The sequence below is a fragment of the Coenobita brevimanus genome, chromosome 93 (genome assembly GCF_032717465.1).
Source record: "Coenobita brevimanus isolate Jiangsu-jjx chromosome 93, ASM3271746v2, whole genome shotgun sequence".
Lineage (NCBI taxonomy): Eukaryota > Metazoa > Arthropoda > Malacostraca > Decapoda > Coenobitidae > Coenobita > Coenobita brevimanus.
The window spans coordinates 28,046,833-28,060,650 of record NC_137046.1 but is presented as its reverse complement, the minus strand read 5'-3'; the positions used below and the strand labels follow the sequence as shown (position 1 = coordinate 28,060,650).

The window sequence follows — 13,818 nt, the reverse complement described above, 5'->3', positions numbered from 1 at the left end:
CATTATATTCTATTTCATCTGCTACATATCATCGGGTATTCACGTTTATGGATACTAAGTAAATATATATCCACAGGAGCGATGTCTTCTAGTTACGTAAGTACAGTACTTTCATGCTGTTAAGGCCAAGGTCTCCGTGTCTCCTTCAGCATCATAAAATATTGTCCATGTCGGTATGCCTCGTCAGTCGCAACTCTCTCAAGTGTGTTGGTGATGTGCAGTGCAGCCTAAACTAGTGGTCTCTCTCCACACTGCCATTTATGGGTAACAACCAATGCCTCATAACCAGTCTACATGGCTACATAACATTAACCTGATGACGTTAATGAAATAATATTACTCGTATATCCAAGGGAATATAACGGTGATTATCCATGGTTCCAAGTAATGTTATCACAGCTCAGCTCCGGTCGCTGTCGTCAATATCCTGCTCACACGCTGATCACGCACATCCTCCCTCTACCCTCACCGCTCCCGCACATGTTGATTTCATTGCCTCAATGAAGGTCTTACTGACCACAGCTATTTCTAGTTCAAACAATGAAAGCAATAAACTGAACTAAAGTGTATCATAATTAAGAATTTCAGTAAGCCAGTAAATTTTTTGCCGTGTGTCAGTTCGTGTGTACTTACAGAGTATGTAGTAAGAACAAGCTATAACGGACGATGACTAAACCTTAACAGAACTCAAAACTTTAACATACACTAGAGGTGTATTACTTCTTGGCACAGTGCTACGAAACATGAAGGTAAAATAAATATATATATATATATATATATATATATATATATATATATATATATATATATATATATGACGCGCGTGCACGCACGCACGCACGTACACACAGGTTTCAAAGAATAATAAAGTGTACAGCACATGCATTCAAACGTCCTCCTCCTTCCCCAAGTTGAAACTTCATATAAGGTGACTGTCAGACCACCAGAGAAGTGGCTTCAAGCCTGAGAGAACACGAGTTCCATCCAACGTTGGGGTGGAGAACGGCATAATGATTTGCATTTCGTCAAAACACGCATGTGATCCCCGTCACGACTCACATAAATGTTACAAAAATACCAACGCTAACTGTACTGGATCACCCCTGGACTAGATAGCCCTAACCTGAACTCACTGTGGACGGTGGTTATTTGCGCCGAAATGTGACACGAACACGTACAGTATCTGACATGTGTGAGAACTGCTGGGCCTCCTGGAATGAAATGTCACGTTTATGCCCTTAGTCAGACACAGCAGCAGCAGCAGCTACTACTACTACTACTAAATAAAACATTCAGTGGGTAATGCTGTCACTACCCAGCTTCTCACACACATTGACACACCACCACACAAAATGATCTTCGCCGTAAAGTTCACACTTCACGCATTGGATGATGGACTCTGAACACAGGTTCAGCTTTAGGTGTGGAAGCATTGTGTGTTGCGGGAGGAAATGGTTGGGTCTGAGGAATCCAACCAAGATTATGGATCTGCCTGCCATGACTTTTAACAATAACGTCCTTAGGGACAACACCACTACGGTACCCTGACCTGCTGTCATACCGTATCATATATCTCAATATCTATCACCATGCCATCCACCTCACATATACCTCCTCACCACACCATCCACTTCGTATTATACCTCCACAACACACCATCAACCTTAAATGTACCTCCACATTACATCATCCACCTCACCTTCACACGTACCTCCACACCAACCATCCACTCCGTATGTACCTCCACAACACACCATCAATCTTAAATGTACCTCCACACCACATCATATGCACCTCCACACCACACCAAGCACTTCGCATGCACCTCCACACCACACCATCAACCTTAAATGTACCTCCACACCACATCATTCACCTCACATGCACCTCCACGGTACATCATTCACTTAACATATCCATGCACCATCCACCTCACATGCACCCACACACCCCACCCTGTCCCACCCCACCCCACAAGCCACCCCAGTCACGTGCCTCCTGGCCCCCTAGCGGACACACACTCACTCCGGCCAGTAGACATAAACTCCGGGATCGATTAGGTATGAGGAGTTGAACTGGACGTAAGTGGAGACCAGACCCTTGTGCACAGTGCATATAGAACACTCCCCCCCCCCCCCTCTCTCTCTCTCTCTCTCTCTCTCTCTCTCTCTCACACACACACACACACACACACACACACCATAAACACTTCTAATATTAAACTCAAGGACAAGAGTCATACTCCAGCTTCTGAGAAATCGCACTTGATAAAATCCTAAGCACGCGTATATTCAAGTCGTAATTCTAAACAGGTTGTAGAATATCAAAGAATGGGACGTCTGCATAACAGAAAGCACAGTTATACACCAGATTCCTTGCACAAACGCTCTATACTTACATTATTCTATCTTCTGAAAAACACACACACACACACACACACACACACACACACACACACACACACACACACACACACACACGGATAAGAAGAGAGACGGGGAGAGAAGAAAAATGATGATGAGACAAGAGTACCGAGAAAACCTGGGAGCCGGTGAACCTTCCCATACAATTCAGCTTGGACGTCACCCCTTCTGCTTCCACCCGAACTACAGGCGCTCAATATGTAGCTCAAACGACCACAGGAAGTAAGAATGTAAGTGGGGTAGAGGGAGGGGCAGGGAAGGCCAGGAGAGTGCAGCACGGTGGATGGGCGATGGCGCAACCTGTTGGAGATGATGTGGCTGGGTTTCGGTGTAAATGAGACGTTCGGTGCACGGATTCTCTTTTAAGATACAGTGAGATACTTAAGCTGAGACACAGGCTATCTATCTATCTATCCAGATAGATAGATAGATAGATAGATAGACAGACAGACTGATTGCTTGAGTGAGAGAGAGAGAGAGAGAGAGAGAGAGAGAGAGAGAGAGAGAGAGAGAGAGAGAGAGAGAGAGAGAGAGAGAGAGAGAGAGAGAGAGAGAGAGTACTGTATAATCAATGCCTCTCGTAACTGTGTGGTGTGTTTGCAGGGAAGACAGGGAAGTTGTAGCTTTCCCAAGTTTCCCGTTCCTCCGGCAAAAGCAAGTTCTAGTCTACAAGAGCTAAAACCATCATGAACTATTCTGTGTCTGCAGGAAGGACAAGGAAAAGAGAATACACAAGTTCCATTTCTCTCATTCCTCCTGGTAATCAAAGGAATTATTCCGACCCTCATTCTCGTCGGCACAGAGAACTTGGTGACGCTTCTTCTGTGTTGGTCACCCTTTCTCGTTTATCTCGGTTCCCATTTTGAAGGGGAAATTCACAACCGCGTTTACATCCACCACACCAAGGAACATAAAAAACAACACCCAGCACACGATACCATACACAAATACTGTCATCTCTCCCCCCTCGCCCACCTCAGACCAGCTTCCAGAAGCATATCCACACTCAGATCACTCGCTGCTCCATTCAGTCACTTAAAGACAACACACAGCTGCATGCACGGCCTCCTGACATCCACCCTTCTGAATCCTATCTTCCTCGTGAGGACAGGGTCCACCTGGCCAGGCTGAGATGTGGGCACCATCCAGCCCTCTTAAGCTACCAGAAGAGGCTGGATGACTCCGTCGCTGATGCCTGTCCAGGATGCAACACAGCACCCCATACTATTAAGCACATTATGGAAGACTGCATTGCACACAATCACCTACGCCAACAACACAACATACACTCTTTGAGAGCTCTGTGGGAAAGCCCGGTCTCGGCCATGGCCTTCCTAAGGGACTCGGGGCTGTTCAGCCAGACTGCCTAGGGAACAACTACTACTACTACCGCGTTTACAATGCCTGCTAATGTTTTCATATTTGGCCGCCTTCACTTCCAAACTTTATTACTGTTAAACACCACTGATCACTGGCTTGCTAAATTTTGTTCTGTTATGAATCTAAAAACAAAGAGGAAAGATGAGACATCGATCACTTTACTGTGTGGTGACTCAAGAAAAACATCACGTAGATACAGTCATGTGGATCGAAACTTTGCTCACGGCCAGTACTTTAAAGGCAGAATGTTATGATCTTTCGAATGATAGGTTTGTTTTTTTTTGTACAAAAGAGAATTCTCGACAAAAAAAAGAAGATACATACGTGGCAAAGGACTACAACTGAGCCACTATGGCGTTTCCTGTGACTGTAAAAGAGCAAGTTGCCGATTATTTCATTTTGTGCCACTTTGTCTCACTACAGCGCAGTAGAATATGACAAACATTGTGGCACTTTTTGATTTTTTTTTCAATATGGAGGCGAATTTTGAGAAAAGCCACTGAAGTACCAACTATTAATTTTTCATAGGTTTTCCGATGTGCGAGGTCAGCTAGCCTTAGGCGACAGGTTTCTGATATAAATAGTTTTGGTATTACAGATGGCGCTTCTTGGCTTCTATCTACAGTATGGTAGAAAATTTTGAGAAAATCCACTCAAGCAATACCTATTACTTTTTTACAGGCTTTCAAACAACGTGTGTAGATCCGCTGTAGATTAAAGTTACTCCCCCCCAAACAAAAAAACAAAAATAAAGCTTTGGTTCTCTGCGCTTTTAGGGCATTATATTTTCTGCTATACAGCGGTGATTTCTCCGAAAAGTCACTTAAGTCAGACTTATTACTTTTTATAAGCTTTCCAACAATGTGTGTAGATCCACTGTTGCTTTATTCAGGGAAAAAAAAAAAAAACTGGTGCTATGCTCTACCACTCCCCATCACCTGTTGAAAGTGTTCTCGCCCACTTCCCTCTCTAGAACAGTCAGTTCATCCTAAGGGTGCAAAAACAAACTACAAAATGACGTCGCTGAACTAAAGGTGCCAGACCCTGATGAGTCAAATCCGGTTGGAGCACCTTAAACCACTACACCACCAGATTTTCATTTGTTGGTTTTGTAGTTTCCACCCAACGTATTGATGGTTTCCTGGGTTACAGGAAACCACATGGCTGGGAATTCTCCAGAATAACCTGAAGGTGGCACTACAGAGAGTGGATGTTAGGGGCCCCCATCTACCCGTCTTTTAAATATACCATAAGAGGGGATACTGCAGTAGGCCAAATGGCCTACTGCAGTTACCACGAGTATGACCAAACTATTAGAAAGAGACAAGGATTGCAAAGAAGGTTCTAACCCTTCCACCAAACTTTCCATCCAACACTGCCAGGAAAAAGTGAGAAGGAACATCACCTAGCATAGGAAAAGTGCCGTGGTAATTTTATTGGAAAGCGCGAAAGCACAAAAGAGACTATCGTAGTGCAACCTTGAAAAGTAAAACAAATGAAACTAGGTAATCTTTTATGTTCAACCCTGACTTGTCATGTGGTTACCTATCCCATGCGTGAAACTCAGTGCTACGGGCAGCAACTACATCACTAGGTAGTTTAGTCTAGTCGTCCACTAGTCTATTGGCAAACCAGTTTCTACTTTACTAGAACAAAATTTAACTAGTTTAAAACCATTAGTTCGACTTCTACCCTATATGCTGACTTTTAATACCTTGTTAATATCTCATTTATTTATTCCTTTCATCCACATTTAACACCTCAAGTCCCCTCTTACTCTACGTCTTTCTAGTGAGTGCAGATTTTTTTTTTTTTCAGTAACTTTTTATATGAGAGGTTTTGAATATCTTGTACCATTTTTGTCATTCTTCTCTGTATATTTTCTAAGTTATATTCATTCAATAGTACGGACAACAAAATTGCAAGGCATAGTCGAAATGTGGCCTTACTAAAGCTAGATAAAGTTACAGTATTACTTTTGATGTTTCACTGTTCACGCATCACGTAATAAATCCCAGGGCCCTCCCTATGTTTTATTTTCCGCATTAATATACTGTTGCCTTGGTATAAGGTCTTTACTAACCAAGACATCTAGATCTCTCTCACATTCCGATTTATTAGATTCTATTTCCTTTTTAGAAAAAAATAATATACTGACAACAGTAATCATCATTTTTGTAACTGTCAGCTGGTAATCACTCGCCACTAATTTTCTGCCACACCACTTCTCGGGACTGCTACCCCTACTTCCTGTCCCCCCGCTGATACAGAGTGCGAGTACAAAAATAATTAACAACCCAGGTGGCTTTTGTGGCTGTATCTCGCCGCAACAGACTTTCCTTATGTCAGTATTTTCACCCTACCATACTTTTCCAAGATGCTACCCCAGTACCTCCATGTCCACAATGACACAGAACAATACTGAATAACACACTCTTGTATTTATCCGTATCAAACAAGGTGCTCTCCCTCTCTCTCTCTCTCTCTCTCTCTCTCTCTCTCAGCAGAATACATATAAATAACACACCCCTGCATTTAACCCTAACCAAGCAGTGTCTGTGCTCTCTCACACAATTATGTTTTTCTTTATTGATCAGAGGACATTTCCTGTCGGTGGTGGCATGTTCATCAGTGACCAAACAGTAGGGCCACCTCACCCGGCAACATAGTAACCTCTCGCCACCACACCTGCCTCTCCTGGGTGACGTCGCCCCCCACCGCGCGCACACACACACACACACACACACACACACACACACACACACACACACACACACACACACACACACCTCGGTATTACCCATGACATCCTCGCCAACTCTCTACTCTCGGATTCTACTCGCGTTCGCCTCTCCTTTGCACAGTTCTTCAAACCACGAGCTCCTGTAACACCTTTCTGCATGTTTGTCATCTCTACCACCCTAACGAACCCAACCTAATCCATGCATACCCCAACACTGCCGGTACACCCAACCCAACCCTAACACACCCCACCACAGCCCCTGCAAGCAACCCAACCCTAACACACCCCACCACAGCCCCTGCACCCAACCCAACCCTAACACACCCCACCACAGCTCCCGCACCCAACCCAGCCTTAACACACCCCACCACAGCCCCAGCATCCAACCCAACCCAACCCTAACACACCCCACCACAGCCCCTGCACCCAACCCAACCCTAACACACCCCACCACAGCTTCTGCACCCAACCCAACCCTAACACACCCCACCACAGCCCCTGCACCCAACCCAACCCTAACACACCCCACCACAGCTTCTGCACCCAACCCAACCCTAACACACCCCACCACAGCCCCTGCACCCAACCCAACCCTAACACACCCCACCACAGCCCCAGCACCCAACCCAACCCTAACACACCCCACCACAGCCCCAGCACCCAACCCAACCCTAACACACCCCACCACAGCCCCAGCACCCAACCCAACCCTAACACACCCCACCACAGCCCCCGCTCTCATCCCAGCCTCTACACGTCCCCTGCTTCCCATCCCACCACACAACACTCCTCTATACCCCCCTCATCCCATCCCTCCCTCACCCCGTCTCAAATCACCCAACGCCACCACACTATACACCCCACCACCAGTACAGACACCCCTGCAACCCAATGCCCAGTAACCACGCCGGCAGATACCAGTCAAGGTCTCTCCGCTCGAAAGCTACTCGATAATAACACGATACTCCCTCCCAGCGGGGAAAGCAGTGTTTAAACTTGTCAACAGCTGTTGTGTTTTCCCTCTCTCCTTTTAGCTGCCTTCATTCTAATTGTATGCCATTTATGGAAGTTAGCTATTCCTTTATGCCACAATCCTCACTGCTGATTCAGTCTTTGGTCTAATTCCCTGTCGCAACAGCAACAGAATGGAATAACAGATTGGCCGAGTGTGAAATTAAGGCTCCGAGAGAGGTTCTGTGTGTGTGTTAAGTTGGAGGCAGGTGGTAGAATTGTCCTTACCTCATACATTATTCACCATTCATGCCGTCTGGCTTGAGTCGAAACTTTCAAAGGATGGACGACCTAGTTGCATCACGCAGCACTGATGGTCGATGCACGTTATTAAACTACTTGTAGCAGTAATTTCAGCTGCATGTTGACACCGCATTTTAACATATCCTGCGGTACCGTACGTCACACAAATAGCCTAGGACTATTCCCACTGTAAGCATGTACAGAAGCACAAACACGGCGTGGAGACACTGCGATGAAATCTTGATATTAACGAGAGAACCAGTTGTTACTACCGTATGGCTGTGAGACATATGACACCGTTTGGCTAATGTCAACCTTGCCTTCCCCTGCCACCCTTCCTTTCGCCCTGCTGACATGTAATGGGATGACGCAAGAGACAAGGCAGGTGCAGTGCCAGCGGGGGTGAGGGGGGGAGACATTATATCATTACAGCCGTGTGGGAAGACATGACTGTTTACAAACTGTGGGAACACCAATACAAGAATTCACACGGGGCTTCACTCTCAGCCTTGCCTTGTCCATCCGACCTCCAATGCCAAGTACATATGACCAGATGTGGCTGAAACAGCGATGTGTGCAGCGGCGGGAAGTCAATAGATGGCGATGTGGAGGTGTGTGGGAGTACCCAAGAGGGTGCGGGGGAGTGAACACATCGCCGCCACAGCCAGTCTTGGTGCAGCTGAGACAGGCATGTGTGTTGCCCTCCCCCTACCCCTCAACCCCCCATATCGCTCTTCCCCTCCCCTCCTCTGCCTCATCATGTACCCTCCTCCTGCCTTACCACGCATTCTGCCTCCTGCCTCACCACACCACGCACCCTCACCCTGGCTCTCCTCACACCCTACCATGTGTGCGGGACTCCTCCTCAACCCCCCCCCCCCCAACACTAGCATATCGCTCCTACGTGGATAAAACCGCGCGGGCTACATAACAACCACCCATCGTACAAATAAGCCCGGTGCACTGAGATGCCTTGGGTAGTGTTAATAAATCCAATTGAAGTCTAACTCATGTTATAAATAAGTTGGTCACAAAGCTTTAATCTACCGAGAGAAATAAGCCAATTTATGCAATATGACGGCGGATAACAGTGACACCAAAATGCACACCAGTGAGTTAAATTTTTTGCTGAAATCAGCATTACTTTGAAGCAGCAGCAGTTCTACGATACCCATTGAATGAAACTAAGGGATTATGACCTGCAGGTAAGGTGAAGTGTGAGATGGCAGAGAGCAGTAATGCATGTAATGTAGAGGTCCTGATGTAGTGTCCTACCCAAGCAAGCCACCAAGGTAGGATGACGGGGTGCCTGTCTGCCATCGCCATCAGCATCATCATCAGTCCATGCCCACCGCTGCTGTCACGTGTGGTAATCCCGCCGTCGCCGTCGCCACCGCCGCTGGCGTTGGTGCTGGTGTGCCGCCCGATGGTACTCCTGCCTGGGCGCCGTCCCCGCCCTGCATGGTCCTCACTTAACAACCCCCACTGTCACTTGCTTCGTGCTTTCCAGTTTTATTACTTCTTCAGTTAACAACCACGACACTGTACACTTGTCACTTTCTACGCTAGAACTGTGCAAGCACTCCACACCAGGTTTACCACTTCGTTATAAATGCGTACTTCCCATGGAAAAAAACAACAATAAGTTCAATGAACCGTGCGGACCCCTGGCTCACGTCCGCCCTCTACCGCGCTGTATAGACTAATGCCAACGTGTCGGCCGACCTCCGGGCTTTATACGCGCGCCGCTCCTTGATGTACTGACGTGTTCTCGGCCTGGAGAGGATATAATAAGTTTGCTAAATTGTTGCACCTGACACTCCCCTCGGGTCAAGAAGCCTGGCTGGCAAGGCGAGTGACATTACCCTGTGTTAACGATCGCCCGTCACACTAATGCTCGAGGGGGAAACACCATGGCAGAGTGACGAGACAAACACAACAAAAAGCAGGGACAATCAGATACATGGGTGACGATAACAAAAATAAACACAGAGAACTATGACTACAGACGTGAAAGTAAACAAGCGGTGGAGGGAAGCAGGGCAGTAGGTGCTGAGGCGCATATACTGTGAGGTTTTGAAGGCTGTTGGCGTGCATGTGTGTGTGCTGATAGGAATGTGCTCTGGCTCCCAACACGATCAACCAACAATATCTCCTTCACAGTTACCAGGCAGCTAGACTGACACATATCGAAATGAAATGAGGCGTATAAAAGGAGAGGGGGTAATACGTGGAAGCAGATGGGCAACGTGGGGGTGGCTGTAGCGTGAAGTGTGGTGTGGCAGTACACGCGTGAAGTGTGGGGTGGGAGTGTGTGAGGACGGTGAGGGTAGAGAGTATGTGTGGATAATGTGGCGTGACTGTGCGTGGGCGGTGTGGGTAGACAGTACGTGTGGACAATTCTGTGAGCACAGTGTGTGTGAACAGTGTGTAATATGATGATACTATCACCACACCCTGTTACTCGTTTGTCCATGACTGGCTTCACGAACACCAGTTTTAGTATTGCCTATTTTTTTTTTTTAATCAGATTCTGAGTATAGTATTCGCTATTCAAAACTTTGATTTTTTATAAGTTACCTATGCACACGAATATCTTGTTCTTGTACAACTTACGCAGCTGCAAAAAATCATGTGTCTATCCTCTCTCTCTCTCTCTCTCTCACTTAAATGGATATTTTTATGGTTAAAGCATCACATTTCTTACAAAGTCAAGGTGTCAACGTCTCAGGATGTCGCACACTTTTTATTCACTTTTCTTTGCCTCCAAGTCAGTAATTAACTACTGCACAAATATCATCGTGTCTGCCAGTCTTACAATCTACGACTTAATGGCTAATCTCTCGCGTCCTTTACAATCTTTCCCACTTTCTCTGATGGGATACTGGGGACAAGAATACTGTAGGGCTTACGTCAGTGTTTTCCTGTTTATGCCGAGTGCAACTCTATCCATGTAGCCTCTGAGGTACACTGTATGCAACTAATTGTGTACTTTGATATATATTTTGATAATAAAATGGAATCGGGCATGGTTGCTAGTTCACAGCCCTAGGCCATAAAGGTCAGCAAAATCAACGGCTGTTTTACAGCTCTCACTGTGAAGTTGCAGTTTTATTAAGTTGCAACTTGAGACTATATTCCAGGTGGCGTAGGAGGTTTCTTGAACATTGAGTTGCAATGTGCAGAAAACTGAGGAAGAGATGTCACGACACGTCCAAAGCGGCTTAGTTTAGAATATGACCTTCGGGCACAACTTGGGCATCTCAGGTAGCCGCGTCGCCCTCCACCTTCACCGTGGGGCCGAGCAGCATCCACAGTTTTGGCATGGGGGTTATTACGTTCGTTCTCACCCCTATATCATCGTCGCCACTGACTCGAACAGTAGATAGTGCATGCTTTCGCTTTGATCTGAACAGTTAGGATGGCCCATGTGTGGCTGTGCATACACTCCTTAGATTTCTGGACCCCGATTCACAAACAGGCTTGGGATGAATTTCCTGTTGCAGCCAACATATATTTTGTCAGGAAGAACAAGGAAAGGAGGGAAGGTAAACCTGTCATGTCACCTGAGGGTCCTGCAAAAATACACCCTATATTATGTTCGCTTTACTTGCCGAGAAACTGCCACCCCTCCATTCTTGACTGTTGAGCTGTTAATATGATATGAACACTAGACTATGGAGCTAGTCACGAAAAAGTGTTATGTTAGGTATGCAGGGCCATATATCTGTCATTCTGCTACAGGGCTACACGATGTATACTGAAAAAGGACGAAAATGTCCGCCAAGTCAAAGCCAATGAAGCCTGGTTATGGCTGTTAATGGGTACCAGACCTCTCTCGCTGGGTATCTCACTATGATCCTAACGGAACTTTATTCAAAAGGAATATAATTTTATCCATACACCAAACAGAAGGTTTCTTTAGGTTTAAAGGACCAATTAAGTGTCTGTCCTTACCTTTCCTTCTGTTTGTCAACAGGCGCTGTGGCTTCTCATGTATGATTTAACTCCACTTACGAGTCCGAGAATGGCATCGAAGAGTGTTGGTAAATTCAAGACCAAAGAAGGACGGTACATGGATATACAGAAGATCAGGAAGGGTAACTCGGACCTGCTCGATTTAGCAGAGTAAAGGAAATCGATTTTACTCTTCACGACCAGTGAACCCACCTGCAACATCTGTACTACTACTACTACTACTACGACCACTGCTACTTTTACTACATTACTACTATTACAAAAAAAAAAAAAAAAAAATCATACCCTAAAGTAAACTCTGAGGTCTCTATCTTGAAAAGTGTGGCCGGGCATAAGGAATAAGGTGAAAAGCTATATTATGAGGTTGTACACAGCGGCATTTCAAAAGGTTGCCAACACGGCCAACAAAGAATACTGGTGAAGCCGTGGGATGGATTAACCTTAATTACAAAACGATTCCCCATTCCCTTTGTTTACCACCAGCAAGCACAGATTTATCACACGTGGTTCACTTGTGTAAATCACTTCCCTTTAAGTTTTCAAGTGCACTTTTTCAGTAAAGACGAGCGGACAAAGTCTCTGCTTGTATCATTGTATATGACAAGTTTATAGCTGTTTATAGGGATTTTGAAATCTAAAAAAAAAAGAAGTAAATGGTAATTCATAGAAGGGGCAATAAGAGTCAGAGATGTGAGTCCCAGAGGGAATTTATAACTTTAGCAAAATCTACCTATCTATCTATCTATTGCCAGACGCCATAATGGTGGCCATTTGACGTTGAGTTATTTGTTTTACAGGGAGGGGCACTAACCCTCCACCAACCCACTTGCTGACGCGTTGGGAGCACGTATGGTTTGGTTATATGGTTACCACCCAGAGTTGTAAATGGTTTCTTGGCTTGCAGGAAACCATTTGGCTTGTCACTCAATGTATGCCACCTGTAAAGGAAAGAAAAGCAATAAAAAGTGACAGGGAAGATGGGAGAAATAGGAAGAGAGGAGGGCAGGCACAGAAAAAGAATAAAAGCTAAGGAAGAAGTAGGCAGCACTACATCAAGTGAGTGGATGATGGTCGCCACCACCTTTAGCAAAATATTTGTTAAAAAAAAATACTGTAGGGCGGGAAAAAACTATCCACATAATGTTCAGCAATTTCGCGACACTTCATGAATGTTTAGCATTAGATATATAAAATGAAAAAAAAAAAAAAATGCAGCGCCAAGACCAACAGAAATGATTAACAGTTGACGCGCAGTAGTGAGGTGAGGAATATTTACCAGCACAGCGTGAGATTATCAACAAGGGGCAAGTATGGTGGGGCGTGACGCAACACTGCCGCACGCTAGTGACTCATAAGGAATGTGAAACGGAAGCCAGTATCAAAGCAATGTATTTTGAAACCCACTATAGGTAAGAGTAAAGAAGGATGGTTAATGTGCAAGGATGAGATATCATTGTTGATAAATGCGGTAATTATGAACGAAAGTACACGAAGATATTAAAGATAAGTCTGTAACAGAAAGACAAGCCAGAGGTACTATACATGTCAATTAATAAGGTGTACACTGTGTACTATATATACCGTAGGTGACGAATAACTGTCTTGACAGAAGAAGAGCGTATCAGCGGAGGAACTGATTTATGTGCTAAATATCATCATCGTCATTATGACCTCTCTTTCCCACTCAAGGATGGGATGGGGTTAAATAACAATTGGAATAAAAAGACTTACTTGTATCAAATAAGATCAGGTGAAATGAAAATTGAATGCCAATGGCAGTAGTGCCAGAGGGATGTGGTAGTAATGGAGTGGTGGGGAAGTCGAACTAAAAGATGGTTATGACTCTGAAATACTTGAGTGAAGAAAGTTGTGGCCTTAGTGGACTCCCTGACCCTTACTTGTTTACATACACACACAAAGATGCCATTCACTGCGAAATTTTACCACTTTTTTTTTTTAACATCAACTTGTCTACATACTCGTACACGTGAGCTAACTGAACCTATCTGATAAAAAATTAATGACTAAATGCAACACATC

At 45.2% G+C, this 13,818-nt stretch overlaps 1 protein-coding gene across 1 annotated transcript in view; it reads right to left on the bottom strand.

Annotated features, from left to right (window-relative positions):
• The window catches only part of LOC145412389 (uncharacterized), a 98,854-nt gene extending 89,379 nt beyond the window's left edge, over positions 1 to 9,475 (bottom strand). Inside the window, exon 1 of the mRNA XM_080282278.1 lies at positions 9,076 to 9,475. The gene's annotated coding sequence lies outside the window, so the exon portion shown is untranslated. The remainder of the gene's footprint in view (positions 1 to 9,075) is intronic.
• Positions 9,476 to 13,818: the final 4,343 nt, after the last annotated feature.